Source organism: Podarcis bocagei (assembly GCF_964188305.1).
Source record: "Podarcis bocagei genome assembly, chromosome: 6".
NCBI lineage: Eukaryota > Metazoa > Chordata > Lepidosauria > Squamata > Lacertidae > Podarcis > Podarcis bocagei.
In genome coordinates, this window is record NC_138130.1 from 30173663 (window position 1) to 30201326 (window position 27664).

General features: G+C 43.0%; 1 long non-coding RNA gene across 1 annotated transcript in view; it reads right to left on the reverse strand.

The window, feature by feature from the left end:
* The window catches only part of LOC308589507, a 175729-nt gene extending 154485 nt beyond the window's left edge, over nucleotides 1-21244 (reverse strand). Inside the window, exons 1-2 of the long non-coding RNA XR_014009334.1 lie at nucleotides 21111-21244; nucleotides 18010-18096 (exon numbers count right to left, since the gene is read on the reverse strand). This is a non-coding gene — a long non-coding RNA (uncharacterized lncRNA). The remainder of the gene's footprint in view (nucleotides 1-18009; nucleotides 18097-21110) is intronic.
* Nucleotides 21245-27664: the final 6420 nt, after the last annotated feature.

Consider the following 27664-nt stretch of genomic DNA (forward strand, 5'->3'; position numbering starts at 1 on the left):
AAATACCCCCAGGGGAAAACCTGCTAGTTGTGATGACTGTAGTCTACCAGGGACTACAGCAGGGGAGGGCTAATGCCTTCATATTCCACCTGTGGGCTTCCTAAAAGCAGCTGGTTGGCCACTGTGGAAAATGGGATGTTGGCCTACATAGGCCAGGCATGAGGAACCTTTGGCTCTTCAGATGTGGCTGAACTACAGCTCCCATCATTCTTGGTCACTGTGCTTGCTGGGCCTCATGGCAGTTGTAGTTCAGCAAAATCTGGAGGGCAAAGTTTCTCTGAACCTGAAATGGGCCTTTGGCCTGATCCAGCAGGCCTCTTCTTATGTTCTTATGGTGTACAGCTGTACCAATTCTCACCAGAAGAAGAAGAAGGCAGGACTCCAGACATGACTGAGTCCACACAAACAATCAAACTTTGTTGTTTGTTGTTGTTTAGTCGTGTCCGACTCTTCGTGACCCCATGGACCAAAGCACGCCAGGCACTCCTGTCTTCCACTGTCTCCCGCAGTTTGGTCAAACTCATGCTGGTAGCTTTGAGGACACTGTCCAACCATCTCATCCTCTGTCATCCCCTTCTCCTTGTGCCCTCCATCTTTCCCAACATCAGGGTCTTTTCCAGGGAGTCTTCTCTTCTCATGAGGTGGCCAAAGTATTGGAGCCTCAGCTTCAGGATCTGTCCTTTCAGTGAGCACTCAGGGCTGATTTCCTTCAGAATGGATAGGTTTGATCTTCTTGCAGTCCATGGGACTCTCAAGAGTCTCCTCCAGCACCATAATTCAAAAGCATCCATTCTTCGGTGATCAGCCTTCTTTATGGTCCAGCTCTCACTTCCATACATCACTACTGGGAAAACCATAGCTTTAACTATACGGACCTTTGTTGGCAAGGTGATGTCTCTACTTTTTAAGATGCTTTTTAACAATCAAACTACCCAGGGGCAAAAGAACTCATTCTGGGGTAATTAGTAATCTGTGTCATTCATCCAAATCGTTGAGAGGCTTGGAGGAGCTTTTCAAAGCATGCATCAGCTGCAGATGTGTATCCACTCATAGTCTACTTTTCCATAAGGAAGCCATGCTAGTCACAGAGAAAGACACGGTGGCATCTGGTTTAACTGGCTTTTTGTTAATGCTTATGCTTTCAATTGCAACAGCCTACTTCATCAGATTAAAAATAAGGAAAATCCCATGTACAGTGCAGCTGGCCCTGTGCCCTTTATTTTGCAACAATTTTTTCCCCTTTTGAAACAGAGATCCTTTAGTCCCAAATTCTATAACTTCGAGTTGCAAAGGAGGATTTTGCAGCTGGTGTTTACTACGAGACTTCCAAATCATGTTTAAATAGCCCTTTCAGTACATCATAGCAATTTGCAGCACAAACAAAGACAACCCGACAAAAATGTCCATCATATATTTTTAAAACGTCGTTCTGAAAATAACTTTGCTCTAGAAAAGGCGGCCGGGGGGTGGGGTGGGGGTGGAATTGACATAGTTTCAGTTTTGTAAATAAGATAATTCACTTTAAACTGGTGGTAAAACTAATATACCCGCAACATTACAGCAAACAAGGGCATCGCCAGCCACTGAGAAAAGAACTTCCCTGACTGATTTTACCCGGTCAGGCATGACTAAGGGGGTGCTCAGACTAGATTTTTCTAAGTGCATATCCCAAAGAAAGCAGTTGCGGTTTGTACTTTATTCTGGATGGAGTCACCGGTTACTGATCCAGTTCTGGATTTGGTTGAAGGAAAGCACGCTGTTCATTAAAGAGGAATTCGCTTCCCCACAACATTCCACATCATAGCCGTTGAACAGACATCAAAAGGAACATTCTGACTGTCTGGAGATTTGCTGGCTAGGAAATGCTCTGTTTTAAACACTGGGGTAAAATACCACCCCACCCACCAGAAGATCTACTCATGAATAAAGATATTCCTTGTACTTCTACATAGCGCAGGCTGGGGTTCTTGCTCACAGGTAATTTGCTGCTCTTAACAGGTGCAAATTTGAATGCCAGCTAAGGCCCTCTTAGGACAGGAATGATTTGGTCATTGTACTCTCATTGAACTTTCAATGCACGCTACATGGTGCTGCCCTTGAAGATGGTCTGAGAGCTGCAGCTAGTACAGAATGCAGCAGCCTGGGTATTGGCTGGGACACCTGCCAAGATGAACATGATACCTGCACCATAGCTCAGAGGCAGAACATCAGAGGTAGAACATGATGGTCCCAAATTCAATCCCTCAAGGTAGGGCTGGGAGAGACACCCACCCAGCAGATCTGCTTCCAGTCCATGTAGACAATATTGATATAGGGGGACCAATGGCCAGTGGCAGCTTCCTGTGTTCCTGAAGGAGCTGCAGTGGTTTGCCTACCCACTTCCAAGCACTTGTCAAGATGCTACAGTCCTCAGGAAAGTCTCTTATTCGGGAGCAATCTTCTTTAGAGGTGCAAGGAGTGCTGGCCCGCGAGAGAATTTTCTCCATAATGGCCCCCAAACACAGATGCCCCAGGCATAGTTTCTTTCAGCAATCCCTGAAGACATGCCTCTTTGCCTTGACTTTCAACAGTTGAACTATTATTGCTAGATCCCTCTCCTCCATTTAACCCCCAGTTTGTTGATATATATTGTATTTTGGGGTGGGGTTGTGTTATTTATTTTTATGTATTGCATTATCTTTCATAAATGTAACCTGCCATAGCACCTTGCAGTGAAGGGCATAATAATAATAATAATAATAATAATAATAATAATAATAATAATAAGAAGAAGAAGAAGAAGAAGAAGAAGAAGAAGAAGTGCATCCACAAAGGATAGGAGCAGAATGACCTGGAATGAGGATTATGTTGTCTATTTGCACATATGCCATTCGTAGTATTGGTGCTGCTTCCTCATTGGTGAGATATTATACTCTCGTGATATGTGTCTGAAGAATGGAATGATGTGGGCAGAGTCAATCTTATGGGTTGTTGTTGCTCTCATCCCAGTGGGGAAAAGGTTTGACAGAAAAGACTCGGCCCAATTTCATTCCCAAAGCTGGACGCATAATCTGGTGAACCGGGTTCGTGTCTCCGCTCCTCCACATGCAGCTGCTGGGTGACCTTGGACTTCAGAGAAGTCATACTTCTCTGAAGTCTCTCAGCCTCACTCACCTCACTGAGTGTTTGTTGTGGGGGAGGAAGGCAAAGGAGAATGTTAGCTGCTTTGAGACTCCTTAGGGTAGAGATAAAGTGGGATATCAAATCCAAACTCTTCTTCTTCTTCTTCTTCCTTCATATACCTACTGCAGTAGCATCTCATCATGGGGAAGTGATATATCAGTATGCGTGAAGGAACTGACGAAGGGATAGCTCTTTCTCTCTTTCTGCTGTAAAAAGAACTGAGAGGAACACAAACCGGCCCAGCAGATTCAATAGGGCTAGAGATGAACTTCACTGACGTTCCATACAATATGAGAGTGTGGATGGATTTTTCTGCAAAACCACCAGCTTAGCTATTATCTAATATTATCAGCTAATGTTGGTGGAAGACACTGCATTTCAAGGCAAGTTGCCTTTGGCAACACAAAGCATAAAAACCTACACAGTTTACACATTAGCAATATGGCAGCAGGCTTCCTTTCTGGTAGGAAGCAACAGCCCATTTCCCTATTCACTCAACCTTTTCTGGGCTATCTGGCTTAGTTTGTCTGGTTTTGTTTGTATTGATCTCATTAACAGTTTTACCATAGGTCTTTGCAGTTCACCTACTAGAAGGCTACACTAATCCCCAATTAATTCCTTTAAAACCAGTTACAGATCTCCCTAATCAGTCTGTTTCACTTTGAAGATACCATCACATCTAACGAAGTCTATCTGTAGCCCAGGATTCAAATGATAATTCAGATAATATCAACACTTCCCCTTGCACAATCATCTAACCCAGTCAATTTCACATAGGATACACTAAAATGGCAAGCAACTGAGTTAGAAAAAAAGAGAGTGTGCGGTAATGACATTCAGACTGAAGCCCGGCAGCCTCTCTCAACCCTGGAATTACTCAAAAGTGCAGCTGGAGCAACTGTAAGGAGGGAAATGAATCATTCTCTTCAATGGGAACAAAAGTATAGCAAGTCCTATTTGTGAATCCCATTGACGTCAGTAGGACTGAGTTGGATATTCAAATGAGAATAGTTTAATATTCAACAGGGCTAGGAGTTAGCTGAAACTTCATTGACTTTTCAGTACAATCTGAGCTTATGGATAGGGTCCCTGCAAGACCATTAGTTTAGGCCAGTCTCCATCAAACAGATGTCCTTCAGCTGCTTATTAATTTACAAAAGTATTTATATATTGCCCGCTTACAAAATAACATGGCAGTTTACAAGAATGTAACATAAAAAATAATAATTCAAGGCAGTGCAGAACAATCACTGAAATGAGAGGCTACACAAGAAAAAATTAAACAACTGCATACACCTGTCAGCATGCAAAAAGTCTTCAAGCACAGAGAAATTCAAAACCAAGGATAACTGCTGAGTCTCTGCTGGAAGGATGTCCGATAGCATGGGTCCAGTGGCCCTAAATGTTCTTTTAGACAACAACTCCCATTAGCATGAGCCAGCATGGCTGTGCTGGCTAGAGATGATGGGATTTGTAGTCCAGAGAGGCAACATGGTGGCGATGGTTGGTCTAGACATTATTGCACTCAGCTATTAAAGCTGGGTTGATGAAAGGCGTTGTATTTCTAGGATACTTGCAGTAGGCAACACAGAGGAGAGCTGCAATATACATATCAGAAGTGTGACAGCAAAAGCACACTCCCTTGTTCGCCCCCTTTAGCTCTGTCTGCAAGAATCTGTTTGTCCAACAAAATTCCACCAAGAGAAAGCTAAGGGGAAAAAGGAAAAAAGAAATTGTGGAGGCGATATTGGAAAAAGAAAAAGAATTAGTGAAAAAACCAAATAAGGAATCAGTAAAACAGGCAATTAAATTGTTACAAACTCAATACTCAGTGATTATTAATGATGAAATAGGATGGGAAATAAAGAGAACGAAACAGAAATATTTTGAACATGCTAACAAACCTGGGAAATTGTTGGCAATTCTTGCGGACAGAGAGGAGAGCTGCAATATACATATCAGAAGTGTGACAGCAAAAGCACACTCCCTTGTTCGCTCCCTTTAGCTCTGTCTGCAAGAATTTAAAAAGGGGGGAAATATATGCAATGACCGGCATTGTTCTTGATTCTGTCTCAATGCCATTGGAGCAAGAAATGACAGAAATCACTCTAAGATCTTTTCCATTGCACTACCTTGCGCCCCAGTTTATGTTACATGTTACAGCGTCATCCATGTTACATCACACAGGGAAGTGTGGAATGCCTGAGAACCAGCACTGCATCATTTATAATGGAAGCAAACATTATATTGTTCATTCGCTAACTGACATAACACTTATATGCATATAAATACCTCCAAGGAAACTGCTCCAATATTGCTATTTGATCCAAGCAAACAACACATAACAAATATTTTATGTGACAAACTTCACTTCTTTCACTCTTTGCCAATCACAATTGTCTCTAATGTATTCATTATTCAAGCTTACTTGACAAGCCTTCTGTTTATTTCTCTCTCTTTTTTTAACTCTATGGTCTGATCACAGGTACAGAAGCTGGAATTCATGCTGGATTGTTTTGTGCTGATTGGCCAGAGAAGTCTCATGGGGCTGCTTCTCTTCAGGAGTAAATTTGCAACGTCACCTGAAGAATGACTTGCCTCTGCATATGAATGTTATTTTCATTTGTAAACACATAGTCAGAAGTAGAATTGTTTGAAGCAATGATGCAGCCTGCAGAAAGGTAAGCAAGGATGGGGAAAGCAAATTATGCAAATATATCTGAACATTCCTAGAAATAGCTGCTTTATTTTGTTTGCTGCTAGTTATGTCATTTTCCGCAGTAATTTCCATTTTGAAAAATAAGCTCCCATTCCCTGGAAATAGCTGCTTTTCTTATGACTGAAAGCAGTACATTGTATGTAGCCAAACTATTTTAAACTCACTCAAATTCTGTCTTAATATATATATCATAATATCAGAATAGGATCCTTCACATTTCCCTCACATTTTGCTTTAGGTGAAATTTCATAGGAATGACAACTCTACTAGTTGCAACTGAATGTTCTACAGCCAGATGCTCCTTATCATGATATAGGGAGAGATTTTTATTAGCTTCAAACTTCTGTGTAAAAATGTCAGAGTGGACCCCAGAGGACTGAACTTGCACAGAATTTCAGCCAGGATGCGACGAGGTATGCTCAGTGCTTGTGAAATGTGTCCCCTGTTCTTGAAACAAAAAGAATTCCAGAGTCCAAGTTTGTTGAAAATGAAGACACAAACTAGGCATTACACGGAACACATAGCGTTTGTCAATCCAGATTTTCTCACCGAGAATTTCCCTGCCCATCAGAAGCAGCAGAAGTAGAGTGCACAGGGATGACTACCATTAGGTAAATGGAGTCCTCTGGGTCAGGTTTAGGGATTCGAGAAAAGGCAGCTAGTTATTTAATTTATTATTGTTGCATTGTTAAGTCCCACAATGGGGGAGAAAGCGCTTTAGGTGTTTTCCTGCCTCAAATGCCAAAATAAGTTGAGCAGCCTTGGGTACAGATCACCTTGACTAGGGAGAGGGAGGTGAGCCATCATTTGCCACTACACACCTGGCAGCAAGATATATTAGGCCACAACATGCATAGACCAAGTACGTTATTTAACTAACATGAGAGGTGCAGGGAGGAGACATGGGAAGAAGAAGAAGAAGAAGAAGAAGAAGAAGAAGAAGAAGAAGAAGAAGAAGAAGAAGGGGAGGAGGAGGAGTTTGGATTTGATATCCCGCTTTATCACTAGCCTAAGCAGTCTCAAAGCAGCTAACAATCTCCTTTCCTTTCCTCCCTCACAACAAACACTCTGTGAGGTGAGTGGGGCTGAGAGACTTCAGAGACGTGTGACTAGCCCAAGGTCACCCAGCAGCTGCATGTGGAGGAGCGGAGAAGCGAACCCAGTTCACCAGATTACGAGTCCACCACTCTTAACCACTACACCACAACAAGCATACATTCCTCACAGCTTGGTGTTTAGGCATCATTAAGAAAGCGTATGGAGGAGACAAGGAAGCCTGCAAGGGAGCATATATGGAAATAAGAGAAGGGTGGCTTAGAACACTGACAGAGAACCGAGTTGGGATGTTGTTTTACTGAGATCTGGGTGAATGGGGCAAGGGGATCTATTTTGGCTCTGATATCACCATTTGTTCTCATGTTGGTAGCAGCCAAGGGCAAATGGACAATATATTGCAGTGGTCCACAAAGATTCAGTCTCTATCATGACTTACACAATGAAGAGTACCATTCATATTTATTTATTTGAAACATTTATATCTTGCCTTTCCAAAGTCTAAGGTGGCTAACATGTAGGCTAACACCTACACCCACCCACCCACCCACCCACACACCCAACAACATGAGTAACAGAAGAGTTAAAGGGCTAAAAGCAGGAACCAAACCATATATACTAATAAAGCACCAGTTAAACGAAAGGCACAGATGAAACACCATAATTAAAATAGCCCCATGGCAGAGTAAAATACTAAGGGCAAGGTTAACATATCATATAATCCAAAAGCCTTCCTAAAAAGCAATGCCTTTGCTATTAAAGAAGGAGCAAGGAGTGCTTCCCTCAGGGCAATGGAGCACTTATATCAAGTGTTTGCAAGCTGGTGCAAGCAACAGGAATTCTGACAGAGTACTGATCATCCTTGCCACACAGCAGATTTCTGAGTGTACTGGTGTCCTCTCAGATTTTGTGCAGAGGTCACCACATCTATTGAGTTTCAGATGTGTTGGGCTCTGTGCCAATGCCTCCTATCTAGGATGTATGACTTCCATGATGACTGTGGAGAAGCTTCAGTATAAAATGGCCCCAACACACGTTGTAGGTGATGAACTATGCATCATATGGGCACTCCATCGCCACGGGCATCTTACTGTAACTCCAAGCCCATGCATGATGGTGGGTCAATTATTCTGATCTAGTCCCAAAGGTTGATGTATCCAGTCACTTTCCAAAACAACTTCGTTTTGTTGCTATGCAACCTCAAGGACCACATATTTGTGGACCTCTGGAATACAGAGTTGACTCTGATGGACGCAATAGCTTAGGGTTACCTGATGTCCCCGTTTCCTGGGGACAGTTCCCGGATTTGCGAATAAGTCCCCGGACAAATGCCATCCCTGGAATGTCCCCGGATTTCATCTGATGTCCCCAGGAAACACAGCAGCTGCAGCCTCAGCAGCCTGGGGCAGTTGGCTCTGGCTGGCTTCAGGAGCTGCTCGGAAGTCCTCATATGATGGTGGTGCAGGGGCTCTAAGATGCAGCTTCCGGGCTGCCTCCACTTTCCCTGACCCCAGCAACTAAGCTATGAAGGGAGGCTTCATGCTGCCTATCGGAGCAGCCTCCCAACTCCTACTTGCATGCAAGTGGGGCGGGGATCACTCAGCTGTGAAGGGAGGCTTCACGCTGCCTATCAGAGCTTGCGTGCAAGCAGGAGGGGGCAGGGATCTTTCATTTAGGCAACGGGCAGCCTCCCTTCCCAGCTGAGAGATACCCTTTCCTGCATGCACGCAAGTAGGAATGGGATTGGGGCTGCTCTGATGGGAAGGGAGGCATTGCACTGCCTGAGAGATCCCTGCCCCCCCCCACTTGAACACAAATAGGAGTTGGGATGGGGCTGCTCCGAAAGGCAGTGTGAAGCCTTGCTTCTCAGCTAAGGGATCCCCGCCCCCTCCTGCTTGCACGCAAGTAGGAATGGAATTGGGGCTGCTCCGATGTGAAGGGAGGCATTGGGCTCCGCTCCCCCCCCCACCAAAGAACCAACAACTCAGGGGCTACCCAGGCTCATGGAGAAAGGAGATTTATTTATTTATTTATTTATTTATTTATTTATTTATTTATTGTGTCCCCAGATTCATTGAAAAAAATCTGGTTACCTTACAGTAGCTCCAAGGCACTCTCTCCTGCATGCTACAGTATAGGTGTTACACATGGTTCCTTCTAGATATTATGGACACAACTCCCATCATCTCTGATCATTGGCCATGTCATCTGGAGCTGATGGGAACTGTACCCACAACCACAAGGAGGGCAGCATGTTGGTTAACTCTGTTACATCCTTCCCCTTAGTTGTCCATTGATTTGAGACCCATGCAGCAAAAAGCTTGAATGTCGGTGGTTGTATTTTTCTTGTTTTAATGTGAACAGCTTAGAGATTTTATTCTATTCAATGGTATAAAAATATTATAAATAAACACATTTCCCTGCAAGTTTATGCTCTGCTTTGAAACTTACATTTTTCTATTTCCATAGCCACACATATAAGTGTGTAACAATTACAAAATGCAATTTCCATCGCTCTGTGTGCTTGCACACAGTATGGTTACAGTGTTTAAGTGAGACCAGAAATGACAGAGTTAAACCCATAGAGAAAAGAAAAAAAGGAGATAAGAAAAAAGTCCATAGGCAAGGTGGAGGTAATGGCGATGGGGATAACTTAAAGGAAATGACTAGGATAGAAAAGGGCTCAAAATATGCATACTGTACACAATACAAGAATTTTTAATGTGTGAGTATGATTTGTTATATGTAATTTAGTGGACCTATTTCATGTAGCGTTTGTAGCCAGGCACTTTGTTGTAATGGAACAGAATTTAATTTGAAAACTAGTAAACACTGCTGGAGCAGGGAGGGGAATGGCGTTCTATCCATCCCTACCTGGGAATGTGAGATTCTTCTCCCAGAGAGCACAGTCACTGTAATTGTTTGACTGCTGCGCGGGTGGTGGTTATAACAGTGTCATTTGCCCCTGCTGAATGATATTGTTTGCAATATGATTAGTAATAAGAACGTTCCTTTTCACACACCCAACCATTTTGTACCCCCCCCCTTTCAGGCATTAATTCTGGGTAAAATTAATGCATACGGCTACATTGTTGTGTCAGACTGAGGCCAGCTCCTCTGTGTGCAGCTGCATGTTATTCAGGCCTTCTAATGTGTGTTCATTCTTAAAACACCTAAACAAACTCATAAAAAGAGCTTCTATTACTTTTTAAAGAAATAATAATAATAATAATAATAGAAGATTTTTTTTTATACTCCGCCCTCCCCTGCCAAGGCGGCTGACACCAAATATATAATACATTAAAAACACAAAATCAAAAAACGGATTGCAACACAGCTCAAAATCACAGTAAAATCAAAATAAAATTAAGTGGCCAGCCCACAAACCACAGCCATGAAGGTAGGACTATGATGTTCTGTGAAGGACTAGTTATCTTGCCATTCTTCTAAGCAGTGAAAAGCAGCAAGACCATTAAAAACAAACAAAATATTTTGCTTAGTTTTACTTTAATCTTCAGGATCTGTGAGCTCCTCTCTCATGTACTGGAGTTTGTCTGCCCGTCCATTCTTCCATCCATCCAGATGGTGATATTATATTTTATAAGTGGGGAACCAGCCCCACAGCTGCCTCTTGCTACAGCGCCATCTCTTGAACTGCTCTGCGCAGGGAGGATATCTCACTATTGGGAGAAATGAAAAAATTGTCCAGTAGCACATTAGAGACCAACTAAGTTTGTTCTGGGTATAAGCTTTCGTGTTCATGTATCTGAAGACGTGTGCCTGCACACAAAAGCTTATACCCAGAACAAACTTAGCTGTTCTCTAAGGTGCTACTGGAAAAAAATTAAATTTATTTCGACTGCGTCAGACCAACACAGCTACCTACCTGAATCTAGATTCACTATTGGAAGGTTAAGGGAGATCTTTGGATGAAGGGCAGTCATTTTAAAAAGTAAATAAAATAAAAGTGTAAGGTTAATTGCACATGTGGCAATGCAGCACATGAGGATGCTGCCAGCCCATCATGGCGTCCTCAGGCAGCTGTGATGGCCACAGCTCTACCTCTCCTTTAAATCAGAACCAGCGAAGGGGGTGAAGGTCCTGTGTGAGTGTCTGGAGGCGGTTGGAGCACAGATCGGATGGCGGCTAACAGATTGAGGTTGAATCCTGACAAGACAGAAGTACTGTTTTTGGGGGACAGGGGGCGGGTGGGTGTGGGGGATTCCCTGGTCCTGAATGGGGTAACCATGCCCCTGAAGGACCAGGTGCGCAGCCTGGTAGTCATTTTGGACTCACAGGTTAATTCTGTGTCCAGGGCAGCTGCCTACCAGCTCCACCTGGTACGCAGGCTAAGACCCTACCTGCCCACAGACTGTCTCGCCAGAGTGGTGCATGCTCTAGTTATCTCCCGCTTGGACTACTGCAATGCGCTCTACGTGGGGCTACCTTTGAAGGTGACCTGGAAACTGCAATTAATCCAGAATGTGGCAGCTAGACTGGTGACTGGGGGTGGCCGCCGGGACCACATAACACCGGTTCTGAGAGATCTGCATTGGCACCCAGTACGTTTCCGAGCACAATTCAAAGTGTTGGTGCTGACCTTTAAAGCCCTAAACGGCCTCGGTCCTGTATACCTGAAGGAGCATCTCCACCCCCATCGTTCAGCCCAGACACTGAGGTCCAGCTCCGAGGGCCTTCTGGCGGTTCCCTCATTGTGAGAAGTGAGGTTACAGGGAACCAGACAGAGGGCCTCCTCGGTAGTGGCGCCCACACTGTGGAACAGCCTCCCTTCAGATGTGAAGGAAATATGTAGCTATCCTATCTTTAAAAGGCATCTGAAGGCAGCCCTGTTCAGGGAAGTTTTTAATATTTAATGCTGTACTGTTTTTAACACTTGATTGGGAGCTGCCCAGAGTGGCTGGGGAGACTCAGCCAAATTATTATTATTATTATTATTATTATTATTATTATTATTATTATTACACTGATCCTGGCCACCTCTGTGTCATCTCCGTGTCAAGATAGCAAGGTCTGGGGCTCTCCCACCACAATAATTTCCTAAAATGCCTCAGGAAACATCAGGAGGATTGTGGGTGATTAAAATTGTGGCTCCAAACTACCCAGCACTCGTCGCAGGACTGCTTTTCAATGTCACTGTGCTGGGTAAACCCAGAGATTCCCAACAAAGAAAGCTGTCTTATACCAAGTCACATAACTGGTGCATTTGGTCTCCTTTAGGTGTGCTTATTGGCAGAATCTTTGTCCATGGAGTTTTCTTGGCAGGGATACTGGAGTGGCTTGCTGGTTTCTCCTCCAGGTGGATCACATTTGGTCAAAACTCTCCACTATGACCTGTCCATCTTGGGTGCCCTGCTCGGCATAGTTCATAGCTTCTCTGAGTTATTCAAGCCCCTTCGCCACGGCAAGGCAGTGATCCATGAAGCATCTTAAAAAGCAGAGACATCACCTTGGCAACATAGGTCCGTATAGTTAAAGCTATGGTTTTCCCAGTAGTGATGTATGGAAGTGAGAGCTGGACCGTAATGAAGGCTGATCGCCGAAGAATTGATGCTTTTGAATTATGGTGCTGGAGGAGACTCTTGAGAGTCCCATGGACTGCAAGAAGATCAAACCTGTCAGGGAACTGCCATCGGAAAGACAGGTGGTGGAAGGGCTCACGGAGGTTGGGAGAGACTCAGCAGCTGAAGAGGGAACCAGCAGGGGGAGAGGAGGGTCTCTGAGGGAAAGTGAGCAGGAGGGATGGCTCAGAGACACTTCCAGCGAGAACAGTGGGGAGGTTTCTGGACCTCCTATAGGGACACCCACTCCTCGCCGGAAACTGTCATGCCGTGAGTCCAGAAGACGTGTTTCCATTAAGGAGCTTTTATGTTGGAAGCGATTCCAAAAGCAACCACTGTCAGAATCTGCCAGTGACTGACGGAGCCATGCTAAAGGGGCTCCGTTACAGACAGAGGTTTGCGGACTTAAACAAACTCTGAGGGACCAGGATTTTACGCACAAGCAGCTCATCATCCCATCACAAAACCTATCCATTCTGAAGGAATTCAGTCCTGAGTGCTCACTGGAAGGACAGATCGTGAAGCTGAGGCTCCAATACTTTGGCCACCTCATGAGAAGAGAAGACTCCCTGGAAAAGACCCTGATGTTGGGAAAGATGGAGGGCAGAAGAAGAAGGGGATGACAGAGGATGAGATAGTTGGACAGTGTTCTCGAAACTACTAACATGAGTTTGACTAAACTGCGGGAGGCAGTGGAAGACAGAAGTACCTGGCGTGCTCTGGTCCATGAGGTCACGAAGAGTCGGACACGACTAAACGACTAAACAACACTGGCAGAATCTGCCACCCTTGTCTGGGATTGGGTGGGGATTGAACCTGGGATACAAAGCAGATGCTCTAACACTCAGCTACGGCTCATATAGGAGTCATTCTACCAGAGGCCACTTTGTGAAAGGCCCTTTCAAACCGGGAGTACTTGACTTATGATCTGACTGTGCAGAAAGGCTTTTAGAATACAACTGGATGTGGCTTGTGGCTGCATTCCACCGTTTACTTCAATGGAGGCTTTCAGACACCCATGAGAATAAATGGTGAATGTGCGGCAGAGAATGCTTCCTGAATTCTCCTCCTTGAGATGCTTCCTTTCCTATTGATTTTTTGAGGTTCAGAATTGCCTTCTTCAGATACATATTTTTTTTAATGCAGAGTTAAATTTTAATAATGTGGAGGGGAGGAACTATTTATTTGTGTGACCAAATAATTAAAATATTGTTAATACTTCTGTATCTGGAGATGGAGAAACATGATTTCTGTTACCTTCCGGCACAATCTTCTCCAGGCTGTAAATTTCTCTCCCTCTTTGAACCTCACACAAACTCTTTTTAATGAAAAAAAGATATCCCTGGGTGTAACTCTGCTCTGATAAAGTCATCCCAAGGGTGGATTTTCCACAGAAGTGTATGGTGTAAATAACAGGATTTTCTGGTCACTCCCCCCCTCCCCCGCTGATTCCAAATTTCCTTTTCTGCTCTTTTCTCAGGAAATATTAGATTTCCAGAGTAGCTTCTGGGCTAAGCTGTTTGGTTCTGCCTTTCTAACGAAACAATGTAAATGCCCGCTGGTTAACTTCGCTTCTTTAGCTATGGTGCAAAGCTGGTTTAATATGTATCTTTGGTCATTTTGCAAGGCTACAGAGACTCTCTGGAGAGACTTTAAGATAAATAAATAAAGGTTGCAGTGAGGAGTAGAGCTGATTTATTGACTGGTAAGGATACGACCATTTTGTGGACACTGTCAGTTTTGATATTATACATCCAAGTTATTAATTATACTCCTGAATAATAGGAAATGCTAACTGAAGTCCACTGATTTCAGTGGGTCTACTTTGGGTAAGCCTTAGTTGGATGCAACTGCATTATATTTCGAAACACCCCGTACACTCAAATAGGAAATCACTAGAAACTTGTACTGGGCTTTGTTTCACTCAGTTGTCGATGGATGTGATTCTGAAAATATTAAAAGATAGTAGTTTGAATCCTGGTTAACTACGTGCAACTAAAAAGACACCCACTTTTTTTAGTACATCAATGGGATGGCTTTTTTTCTTTCTTCCAGTCATGGGCACATCAAGGAGCAGTCTATTGCATGCCCCAAAACTGTAGTCATCACTGTTTGAGGTCACCCACCTGTAACACTAACCCACACAATGAGATTCATTAAAAAAAATACTACCACTTTCTCTCTCTCTCCATCTGCTTCTCAGGAAAAAAGAGAAAACCCTCATCAACAAGACTAAAAATAAAATGTGGTGGTACCGCTTTAATTTGGGGCACAATTAAGTTCTAGGACAGAACCCACTGACTAAGGACTGACAAGTATTGATTCTCTTTCATCACCATGTTGCTTGAAAGGCCTCTGAAATTTAATACCTCTGTTTGCCAGAAATCTTGCAGATGGATCTGCCTAAGATTAAGCGAGGCAAGTGTGAAAAACTAACAGGAAAAATGTGAGAGTTCAGAAATAAAGTCATCTATGCTCTTGGGATGTGCACAGACTCACAGCACAAGAGAATATGGCACTTTATTTCTTTGCTTTCTTCTCCAGAATTTTATGAGCAGAGATCCGATTGGCTCCCACCAAGCCTGCTCTGTGGTGTGGCAAGTGGTGCAAGTGTTTTGGGGTAAAGGGCAGGACGCCAAGTGCTCCCACCGTGTTGCCTTTAGCCCTCTAAAGCATGCCCATGAAGTAATGGGGCTCCTGGACTGGCAAAGGCTTGACACCTGGGACTTAGGGGCACATTTGGGTCTAATCTGATCCTAGTTATGGATGCATGCATGGTACTTTTCTAAGTTGCATCAGGAAATTAGCCTGGAAAAACTAGCTAATTCCTGACACTGTGAGGTTGGCGTAAGTAAGAGGTGAATATTTTCATATTTCACAACCCATAAGAAGCTGGCTAATGGCTGGGAATTTACAGGCGTTTTTCTTGAAGAGTGGCATTTCTTAGATTGGGTCTGGGGTCTGGACAGGGGCATCTATGGCTATGGGAATATAGATTTCAAGTACTTCACCATAGCACCCTGTAGTTTACCCCTTTAAAAGTGAGACTCAATAATTTCTTCCATAAATGTTCGGCTTGCTTGTTTTCTATCACCCCCTTGCCAGTGGTTTTATTACCAGAAGAAGAAGAAGAAGAGTTTGGATTTGATATCCCGCCTTTCATTCCCTTTAAGGAGTCTCAAAGCGGCTAACATTCTCCTTTCCCTTCCTCCCCCACAACAAACACTCTGTGAGGTGAGTGGGGCTGAGAGACTTCAGAGAAGTGTGACTTGCCCAAGGTCACCCAGCAGCTGCATGTGGAGGAGCGGGGAAGCGAACCCGGTTCCCCAGATTATGAGACTACCACTCTTAACCACTACACCACACTGGCTCTCACCAGCTACCAAAGCAGCTAGAATTTAGGGATTTGCACCAATCATTATATTTGGATCCAGACCCCAACTTAACACTTTGAAAAACTGCCTGATTCAGCCTGCATCAGTTGCATCACAGGGGTTCCCCTTACATCTACATTCATTACTGGAAAATAACATAAATTGGCTATAATCCTCACCACCACCCACACTTTTGCCAAAGTGTTTTCAAGCACAGTATGCCTTCCATAATGGCTTGAGCCTGCCAAATTACAGGGGGAAAGGCAGAAGGACTTCCATGCTGGAACTATCTATCACTTCTTTTTTGGCCAGAATTGTACAAAATATGTAAGCATAGCTACAGTTGTTTTCCTGAAAAGGCAGCCGTTATAATTTTAGGACGTGAGAAAAAGGAATCATTTAATCTCTCCTAGTGTTCTGTGCTCTGTAAGAAACCTGCTACAGATAACTATATCAGGTGCTGTTGGGCACCTTCAGAGTTGATACAGTGGTACCTCAGGTTAAGAACTTAATTCGTTCTGGAGGTCCGTTCTTAACCTGAAACTGTTCTTAACCTGAAGCACCAGGTTAGCTAATGGGGCCTCCTGCTGCCTCTGCACCGCCGGAGCCCGATTTCCGTTCTTATCCTGAAGCAAAGCTGTTAACCTGACGTAATATTTCTGGGTTAGCGGAGTCTGTAACCTGAAGCGTATGTAACCCGTGGTACCACTGTATTGGGATGGGAAGAACTAAGAGAGGTTCACTTCCAGGATAAAATCATTTATTCTGATTACAAGCTAGACCTGCCAGTCATAAAGAAGCTCTCCTGTTCACTCCCTATCCTACTGCCTTCCTTAAGCTTAGATACATATCTGCAAACCTGCTCCCTTCCACAAAACACTGAAACTAGAGAGTGCTGGAAAAACCATTCAGCTGCTTACAAACTTGACCCGCCATTCACAATACAGTGGCACCTCGGGTTACAGATACTTCAGGTTTCAGACTCCGCTAACCCAGAAATAGTACCTTGGGTTAAGAACTTTGCTTCAGGATGAGAACAGAAATCATGCTCCGGCGGTGCGGTGACAGCAGGAGGCCCCATTAGCTAAAGTGGTACCGCAGGATAAGAACAGTTTCAGGTTAAGAATGGACCTCCGGAATGAATTAAGTTCTTAACCCAAGGTACCACTGTAGAGCTCTTTCTCTGTCTCCGCTCCCAACTCTAAAGTTTACTCTCCCTTGCCCCATCATCCCATCCTGGCACTTTGTTGTTCTGCTATGCTTAGATACATTACTTCCATTTCCATTCAATGCTTGTCTTCAACTTTTTTTGATGATTACATCGCCAAAGTGCCTTCAAGCACTTCAGGAATTCCTGTTTTGCCTCATGTTATAGAGACCCTCCTTCGCCTCTGACAAGCCCAAAAGATTCTCAAGGCACCCCCCACTTTGCCTCAGGATTGATCTGAACCCAATGCACATCTCAACTATGTAAGGAGTATTCAAAGGTTTGTGGTAACACTTGATGAAATAGATTATTAAAACAAAGCAAAACTGGTTCTTATAGCAAGCTGCTAAGGTCAATGGATAAAATCCACACAAACCCCTTTGAGTTGGCAAGAAGCAATCTATTTTTTATTCCAGCAGTCCTGGAGCTTAATTTGGCTTTTCTCCAATGGAATAAATGTCAACTTAAAACAGTAGCAAAAGCAACAAATATCCCATGTAAAGCAAAAATCAATCACAATAAGATGTTACAAACAACTCCAAATCCTAAACGTTACTGACAACCAGATAATCTATATATGTTCATGTGTTTACACCATTTGAAACAGTAAAAAAATGTTTCATCAGGCGGGAGAAATGAATTTCAATGCTAATGCAAAATAATTTTGCACACCGCAACATTAATTTATTTGGATGTCTAGTTTCCCCACATTCCCAGGGGTTAGAGTGAAGTAACAAATCAAAATACTCTGGAAAACATAATAGGGTTTCTCCAATATTGCATGAGTGAAATAATTTCTCTTCCCTCCTCCTCTTTACAGGCATTCTGTGCTCTCACCCCAATGCCTCTCCAAAAGATAAGGTGACCATACCTTATATCACCCCAAATCAAGTACAGGAATCTTGCACCACTCACCTGATTTTGAATGCTTTCTTCTTCTCAATGCAGCCCCGTAAGACATAAAATGCACCCCTGCTCCTTCTTGAACATGGGAATGCCCCACTGGTGAATAACAAAGGAATAAGGCCATAGTCTGTATCCAATCCACCCAGATATCTGTACAATATTGTTTTATGCCTGCATAACTAAAATTCAGCTCAAGTTTGTTTTTAACCTCTAGTAATGCCCACAGAAAATGTGTTTGATGACTCTCCAAGAGATGGAGATGCAATATCTGCGAGGTTTCCAATAAGAAAGTCTCCCTTCATGTACACAGAATTTGTAGTCAGAAAAGTATTCTCAGATTACCAATGGCTGGAATCAGGACCTCAAACAAAGCTATCCTATATATCTGAGTTACGTGAAAGTTTGCAGCCTAAGTGATTTATAACCTAATCTGTATATCGGATGGATAGATGGAAAATTAAGAGGATGGATGCACTGAAGAAATATTTACATTTTTAGTTACCGGTATTTATTAAATCACCTGGTCAAAATGCAGCTCCTATTGAGCCTTAAAACCAATGACTTTCCACCCTCATTTGTTAGGCAAGCATCAACTATTTTCTTAATATTTCATTTATAAAAATGAATGTAGCATAATTATATAACTTCGCGATATATAACCTTGAAGCTTCCACAGCATTTATATGAAAAAAGGGAAAGGGAAAAGGACAGGACTAAATCCACTGCTAAAATTATAGGTAGAAATGTTAAGGGGCTTATTGAAATCTTCAAGCCTAACTCCTACCCCTGCCCCTCCCTACAAATTTTTAGCCAAATCATGCCCTTCCCCAGAGCTTTCTAACATAGGTGACTGAAAAGGTTTAACCCTGCCCTCTGCTTAAAGGAAAACTGAATTATGGCCAGAAGAAGGTCGACAGTGAAAATTTGAGGTGCCTAAGAATCACAGTAAGCAGAATGTGGGAGATGTCGTCAAATATCTTCAACCATCTTTTGCTTTTGATAAAAGCAGCACTGGGAAAAGGTACTAGAGCAGGGGTCAGCAAAGTTTTTGTGGCTTGGACCGGTTCATGGTCCCACAGACACTGTGGTGGGCCTCCTTCTGCGGCAGAGGAGGCGTGCGTAGCTTCCCATTGGTTGCAGGAGCTTCCTCCAGCCAATGGTAAGCCAGCCAGCATTTCGGAAGGCAGTAGCCGCTCTGCTTTGTGCCGGTTTAGCGTGGCGCACAGGAGCTGACCGAGCGGGCAACAGGGGTTCATGGGCCGGTTAATGACCCCCCCATGGGCTGCTTGTGGCCCATGGACCTTAGGTTGCCGACCCCTGTACTAGAGTCATGGTGCTGTTGGAGGGGTGGCTAACCCCCCATGTTTCTTGACAAAGAGACCATGAGACGGGCTTCCCCTGCAGTGAGAGGGACGGTTTTGTCTCCACAGTGAGGCAGTTCTCCAACAGGGGGCCACCACTCAGTGAGACCTGTCCCACATTCCCACGTGGTGAGGCCTTCGCTGCAGACCGCAGGACCCTCCTTGGCCCGTATGGAGAGAGATGCTCCATCAAGTATTCAGTGGGATGGAGAAACAACCAAGCAGCCACTTTTAGCAACAGAAAAAGACGCTGGCAGATTTATTAATGCACCTTCTGCATCATGTTTAGCTGGGCCCTACGATGACTCAGTGAAATGGATGCGCACAGAATTCCCATACATTTCTCTGAGACTTATAGGTGTGCCTAATGCACTCTGGATTTCATCCAAATGGATGGAAATTTAACAAGGATGTTAGGCCACAAAAAACAAAAACAAAACACCTTCGCGCACAAGTGATGCCGAGAGCCAATAAATTTAATTTAAAGAAAGTAGTTTAAGGTATTTCAAGGCCTATTCCACGAAGCAGCAAAATTCAGAGTATCCCGGCTGAAGCTCATTTGGTCCTCTTGAAGAAAAGTCAAATGACCATCCCTACCCCATCCACATTTACTTGGAAGTAAATTCCAGTGGTTTGACTGGAACTTACTTTAAAGAAAACAGCTTAGGGAAACAGCTTCGATCAGCTTAAATTCTCACAATTTTGCTTTAACTGGGTTGTGGGTGGGTTGCAGAGAGCACCACTGCTATGCCTTATTATGCCCTGCAACTGACAAGGATATTATTCCATTTGCTTTGTTTACGGGCTATAGTTTCAGTCTCTACTGGGTCCTGCGCCTTGCCCCCTGCTAAACATACGAGTCGTGGAACACATGAGCCTTACTGTAATATTTAAACAAGGGATAAGCTTGTTGTTTTAATTTAAAGGAAATGATTTATGGAAGAGGAGAGATATGCCCGTAATGCTGTGTGTTCTTGAATCCTAACATATTGTCTGAAGTAGCTTCAAAGAGTAAACTAGCAGGTCGTTCCCTGCGGCCCAATCCATATTTCAAATCATGGGCCAAAGGGACTATGGTCAGTTTTCAGACAGCTTGTTAATGAAAGTGAGTTGATGCCAAGTGAGGGCTAATATTTAGACAAGGAAATATTTGTGGGTGCATTTCAAGCCTGCACTGTGATGTTCTACAAAATATATGGAATTGATATAAAGCAATCCCCCCCCTCCGTATAATGGGTGATTGCTTGCCTACCTAAACAGCTCAGAAAAGGACTAGGAGCACACCAGTCCCTAAAAGCTGTTAAACATATCTTCCTATTTTACAATAGGCTTCTGCATTATAAACATTCCAGTAAAATCTCTGGAGCATTGCAATCTGTACTTACGTAATTTACGGTTAATTCCATATTTGTGTATTCAGCATCTTTAAAAAAAAAATGGGGAGGGGAGGAAGTGAATATGGATAGCAAAAGGAAAATACAAAGGCAAGCAGCAGGAGGGGGGGTGGGGTGGAGTAGCAACCTCAAACAGCCATGCAGCTATTAAACATATGCCAAAGTAAACAATAGTGTTCAGGTCTGCCACAGCTTTGCCCCGCAGGTAGATGAGAGGCAGCACAGAAGGAAAGCAAATTGAAAGGAAAAAAGAGAGAACAGTACAGGATGTGGATGAGATGCTGAACCCTGGAAGCATGAATGGCCTGATTGTGATCCTCAAGTCACACCATCAGCCATGCAAAGCAGGACATACCTTTCTGGCTTGCTTGTTCCGTCGGCTGAAACAAAGCAGTCCCATTCTCAGCGGGAGGCCAAATCAAAATGAAATTTTATTTAGTCTGCACTGTCCTCAGATTGGGTTTCAGAACGACTGCTTTAGGAGATAGCACGGATATGGCTGATGCATGCTTTGCATATGAAACTGCAGTAGGGGAAAAAAATCTACATAATCAAAAAAATCTGTGCTATGTGCATGGAAAACACACACACACACACACACACGCCTGGATGTTTGCAATTTGACTACAAGGAACCTTAGCTGAAATGACCTTTTCTGAATTGTTTCCAAAAAAACAGGCAGTTTGCGTAAATGTCTGAAAGATCATTTTTACAGACATTATTTGAAGAATTACTGGGATATGGATGCCATTCTTCTTTTTCTTTTTCTTTCTCCCCCTATGCGTTAAAAAGAATCCATCAAAATAATGGTTTGAAAACAAATGCTTGGAAAACACAATACTTTTGTGTTTTGCACTGTCATCTATTGTTCTTCAGAGTCATTAGTAATGTGTTTTGTTTAACCCCTTTCTTCCTCCAGCAACAAAAAAAAAAAAAAAGGAAGAAAGAAAGAAAAGGGCCCACTTGTACAAAAATAACATCTGTTTTTGCAATCATCAATATAACACAGACCATGCTGGACTTATAAGAGAGGAACATTTCTTTGATTAGAGACTTCATTTTATAGCCTATTAAATAAAATATCAAGCAATCCCCATATATTTTCATCGAAAGTTGGGCATAATTTACAAAGGCAATGGAGTGCATCTACAAAATATGTAGGATAGACATCATGTAATACTTTTGCTATCAGTTATGCTGCAAATGTGATTTTCAAACAGGATTTGCAGTGGCTGGGCAGTGAATACAGAGCAACCTATACAGAGGTCGTAGTTGGTGGAGGGGGGGGGGAGCAAGTTGTACACATTATTCGCTGAAACCAGAGGGGCAGAATGGAGCCTGTTTGTTCATCCATATTCATATTCAAAGACCTCTGCTTCCAACATCCATTTAAGATGGCATGGATTTTGCTGTGTAAGGTACCAGCCACATTGCTTCATGTACAAATGCCCTGAAAAACATGTCTGAAACAAGAAAACTGCAGGCACATGGTTCCATTTTGCAATTATAACTGTGGTAAATTAAAAACTGTAGTGTATACAGGATGGTGGAGGAGAGGAAAGAACTCAATTTATATTTAAGCCAGGAGGATACAAAAGGGATAAGTACCCCAAGCGATCAGCACTGCTACAAACTTGCAGCAATAATGAGATACAGTACAAACCAAGCACACAATATGCTTTCACAGAGCAGTGACGGAAGTCACTGACAACAATGCAGCCATGTGTACGCATCCCTTGGAGACATATTTTGTAATTCAATCTTCTGTCTCTCGTAGGATATAGGTTTGGGATCCTTAGCAATAACTGCTCGAGTATAAAAATCCTCCAATAATTGGGCATTGCAGGAAGTAACCTCAAACAATATTGTGTACCTCCATAGCTATTTAATAAATTCAGCAATCCATAAGGAATTGAGGGCAGAGGGGAAAAATTGTGTTAAAAAGACAAAAGTACATTCACAAGTATAGTGGGGTTTTTAAAAAAACAAGTTTCCGATGCGGCATAAGTAGACAACTTTCTGGACTGCAGAATACCTTCCAGAAAAGTGTTGTTGAATAGATTAAACCTTGATTCTTTTTTGTTTGGGAGAAGGGGGCGGAGAACCTTGTTTCTTCTGGTCACAGAATCTTTACCTCTGACAGACAAATTTTAATTCTGAGAAGAGCATTTCACATTATAACAGGAACATCCCTCGCCCCAGCCTGTATTCCCAAAATCTAGTGCACCTGGCATTTGTGTTCAACCTAATAAGCATCCGTGAATATGCAAATGTTTGACGTCTCCAGTAACCTCATTAATTTATTCCTCAGGCAATCAAAGAATGTGAACCGGTCCTCTGATATTGGAAGGGATATTGGAGTTCAAGCCTGCTAGAATTGAGCTGAAAAACACTCTGCATATTGGAACACTTCCCTCTGGCCCCACCTCTCCCTTTAAGTCTCCATCGCTGGGATTTAAAAAGTTTAAAAATGCCAAGAAGTAGCTAAGATCCAAAATGTATGTTTTAAAGAGAAAACGAAACAAACACACCATGCTAAATCATTAAACTGTGGAGTTGTGGGTTGTTGTTTTTTTAACTCTCCAAAATGTTCAGTTTGAGGCTGGCTTTAGGGCAGAGTCATAAGACTGACAATGGGTTGTGCCCTTATAAATTCAAGTTCACTATATATTAGGTCCTGGTTGGATACGTTTGTGGAAGCAGCCCTTTCTACCTTCTCTGTTGCAGAGCAGCTGAATAATCGTGTGCTTTGCCCACATTAAAAAGCCCTGAATAATGTTTATAAAATGTTAGGGAATCCCGGTAGGTTTCCTATTTAACAAGCCATGTATGACAAATCACAGTGTAATGTACTACGTTCTTAATCTTTAATTAGAATGTGAATATCTGCTAGAGAACGCAGTTAACTTTGACACATTAAATCTTCTGGTTAAAGTGCCTTATAGGAAGTGCAAAGATGAAACACTGTAACAATCTACTGCCTCTCTCCATTCACCCAGACAGTTGGGGAAGGATGATAACATCTTGTAATACCTGCTCTCTAGTAATTAATCGCTGTGGTATTTAGGACCATTCAAGTAGACAAATATGACAGAGACAGGGACAATTAGGAACCTTGTTCAAGCTACATTAACTTTTCCAGCTATTACAACACAGCAGCTCAAGTTTGCTTGTAAAAGCTGCAGAGGGATTGTTATGCATTAGCCGTGTGATTATTAATGAAAAGAAAAGGAGAATTGTGTTTATTGTACTTTGAAAATTGCAAATAAATTTCAATTATCTGCTGTGTCATTTAGTTAAACATGCATTTTTGAAATGCCTTTGTGCTCTAAATCACAAGCTACTTATGGCGAAGTGTTACTAGGAAAACCTCAGGGAAGTAGAATGTCAACTGCCCCAGTCTTCTTTTATTGAACTGGCCGTCCTTTTGTGGAAGCTGGAGATGGATTCAGTTACCTGAAAAGACTTCAGATAGTTAGTGAACCCTGTAGACACTTGGCACTCTCTGCCTCCGTCTCCTAATAGGTATTTGAATCAGACTCATGCAGGCACTGGGAAAGAGAGATCTGACTAGAAGTGCATATGCTGTTCCAACTAAAAATGAGCACGCTTCTGAACCTCTTAAATTTGCCCAGTGGCTGCATTTATCATGTCTCCACATACACATACGCACTACATCCTCAACAGACCCGAGGGACTGTTGCTTAACTCATTGTGTAACTAACATGAGAACATTGACTCCGAGTATCAAATAATCATGGCAAGGAATCCACTGATCTAGATAAGTAAGTAGGATTTGTACATTATTATTATTGTTGTTGTTGTTATTACAATTTGACTTTACCAATATTCAATCTCCCACTTTTATTTTCTTTACATAACTATATGAACTCTTGGGTTTTGTCAGCAGAAATATTCTCAGAAGCTAGGCAAGAAAGGTTGCCTTTATTAATTCACTTATAGACAAGAATTCTAGGTCTGCCCACAAACACATTGGCCCCTGACTCACCCAGTCAGAGAACAGAAGGAGAATCATATGACTCAGCTACTGGAACATAAATGTATATAACTCAAGAAATATCCAGAATCCAACCCATAAGGTATTAAAAACATAACTGGAAACTGTTATGGAAGATGTTTAGTTGAACTTCAGTGAGACTTCTTGTTGTTTAGTCGTTTAGTCGTGTCCGACTCTTCGTGACCCCATGGATCAGAGCACACCAGGCACTCCTGTCTTCCACTGCCTCCCGCAGATTGGTCAAAAGACTTACTTTGGCCAGTGAGACTTACTTCCAAGTAAACATTATCTTATTGACCGCAAAGTGTGTTGTGGCACTTTTACGCTACAGTGTTATACCCACTTACCTAGGAGCAAACCTGATTGATCACAGAAGGGCTTACTTATGTGTAGACGTGTCTAGGATTGCACTTTTACTGTGCAATAAGCCTGTGGGCTCATGCTTCAAGTTCATTTGAGCAGCAAGCTGAAAACCTACAGAAGCTGAATCAATAAAAAGGAGGCTTGTAAGTGCTGCAGATTATTTACTTAGCTTTAGTAAGAAGTATGCCTAACATACTTCCCATTGCAAATATCCTTTCAGATACAAGTGTTCTTAAATAACAAATAAAGCTCAGATTTATACACTCACTCACTCTTCCTTCTACCTGCTCAGTTTTGGCATCTGGTCTTTCAAAAGTGTTCAACAAATAGATACTTCGGGGCACTTCCCGAATCTAAAAGGAAACACAGTCCTGTTAGATCCTTCGAGGTGGGAAGGAAAGAACTACCCCACATTTCGTGGAGGCGGTTTTATTGACTGAATTTTGTCCGTCCAAAAACCATGTCCCAAGCACTTGCCCTTTCCTTTCTCCCTTCCTTCTCTCTCCTTCACACTCCCTCCTTCTGTCTCTCTCCTCCCTCCCTCCCTTCCCCCCCTTCACCACCACCGCCCCGTCCTGCTTTGTGGCTTTCCTCAAGACTGACAGACTTACATCAATTGTACTCTGCAAATAAAAAGAAAGGCCAGCTTAGTGCGGCACACAAATCTGCATCCCCACCCCAGAATCTGTTGTCACCAAATGAGAAAGCGAGGGATGGAGGGAGCGGGGAGGAGGGAGAGGGGGAGAGGAGGAGGAGAGGAGAAAAAGCAGCTCAGTGCAAGGGAACAATCCCCCCTCTCAGCTGAGCTGCGATGATGTCAGCTTTCTGATTACAAACTGCTTATTTATGCTTCAACAGCTGCCAAGAGCAGCAAATAAGTGGCTAAAAGAGTGTCTAGACCAGGCATTCAGCCTTCCATTGTTTGCTGGTTGTTACCTGGCTGACAGCGATGGACACAGCTGCCTGGTGTGAAAGAGAGCAGGGATGGGGAGGCGGTGATTGACAGTAGGGCCTTCGGGGTCAGGCACAGCCAGCCCCGATGGCCCCATGTCTTTATATTCCCTGCTCTAAAGGGAAGGCGATGGCCCAGCCTAGAGGTTGGAGGTGAAAGGAAATGTTTCAGGGTAATGAAAAAAATCCTTTGGCCAAATTTGTGATCATGAACAGTTACCCTGGGGAATTTAAACCAGCTAAGTCTTCTGCAGCCTCTCTCTCTCTTCCCATATGTGCAATACATATACATAACACATTAAGCCAGAACACTTTGTAACTCCAGCTGTAATGTGAGCGTAGAATATACAATTTCTTTATTTTTAATCGCACCTTTATTTTCTCTGCACAGTAGATGCTGGGTGTATATTTCTACACTTCCCACAAAGTATTTGGAGAACAGGGAGAAAATTGTGTGATCTGTTCCTCGGATCAGAACAGATTGCTATACAAAAACACTCTAGCACTGTTGTGGTTGTTGTTTTTTAAAAATAATAATAATAAACAAATAATATTCTTTTAGTCCCAAGCAAGGCAATTTCTGCCCACGCTGCTTAATCCCCCCCCCTTTCTGGCAATCTTCATGCCTTCCATTATCATCAGCTGATGTGCACATGCTTGATTTTGATCCCATTCAGTCTGTTGTAGCTGAAGACTACAATTACACTGGTGACACAGAAGTTTACTTTATATATTTAAAGCTAGAAAGGCATCAAAGCCTTTGAAGGTTAGGATGATTTAAAAAAACAACAACAAAAAACAAAACAAAACCCCAAAACAAAACAGAAACTCATAACAACAAACAGCATTTCAATAGAGTTTTACGGTACTCTCATTGCAAAGGACTGGATAGCCTAATCCACAAATTAACTGAGGCAGAGCTTTGTAGCTTAAGTAGCCCTTAAGCACATTTAGACATAGGATGTAGGACATGTTCTGGAACCATGTCAATATTTGGGCCTCTCTCAGCTGGCGATTGCCACCAAGATTCACTTTCTCCTCCTAACTCCAGGCAGGAGGGAAGTAACCTATATCAGTATCAGGGTCTGCCTTATTGGTTTATGGCTTAACAAATCTAATTTCTCAACCTGATGTGTGATGTAACATGATGTGCTTACGTTGCTGTCGTCCCCCCCCCCCAACAGGCAGCACCCACATTTGTTCCAGCAAACCTGCATCCACATTACAGTGGCAGATCTTAGAGTCTCAAATTTCAGAGGTGCCCTGTGTGATGCCAAAATTCAGCATCTGACTTTGCATTCTACGTCATAGTTGTGGCGCCCTCTTCAGCGTCCCTGAGTGCAACTGGACAGGTTGTGCCTCCCCATTACGCGGATGTGTAACTGTTATGTCCAGGGGACTGAACGAGAAAGTCTTGGTGAGTAAGAGAACTCCATGGGCGTAGACGTCTTTGTTTCCTGAAAGATTGTGGCAGAAGTATTTGGAATATGGATTGTGACAAAAAGTGTTTAGAATTGGAGTGCTGAGGCTGTAACACACCTGAGAACTTATGTTTAAATGTGTGTTGGAAGCCACCC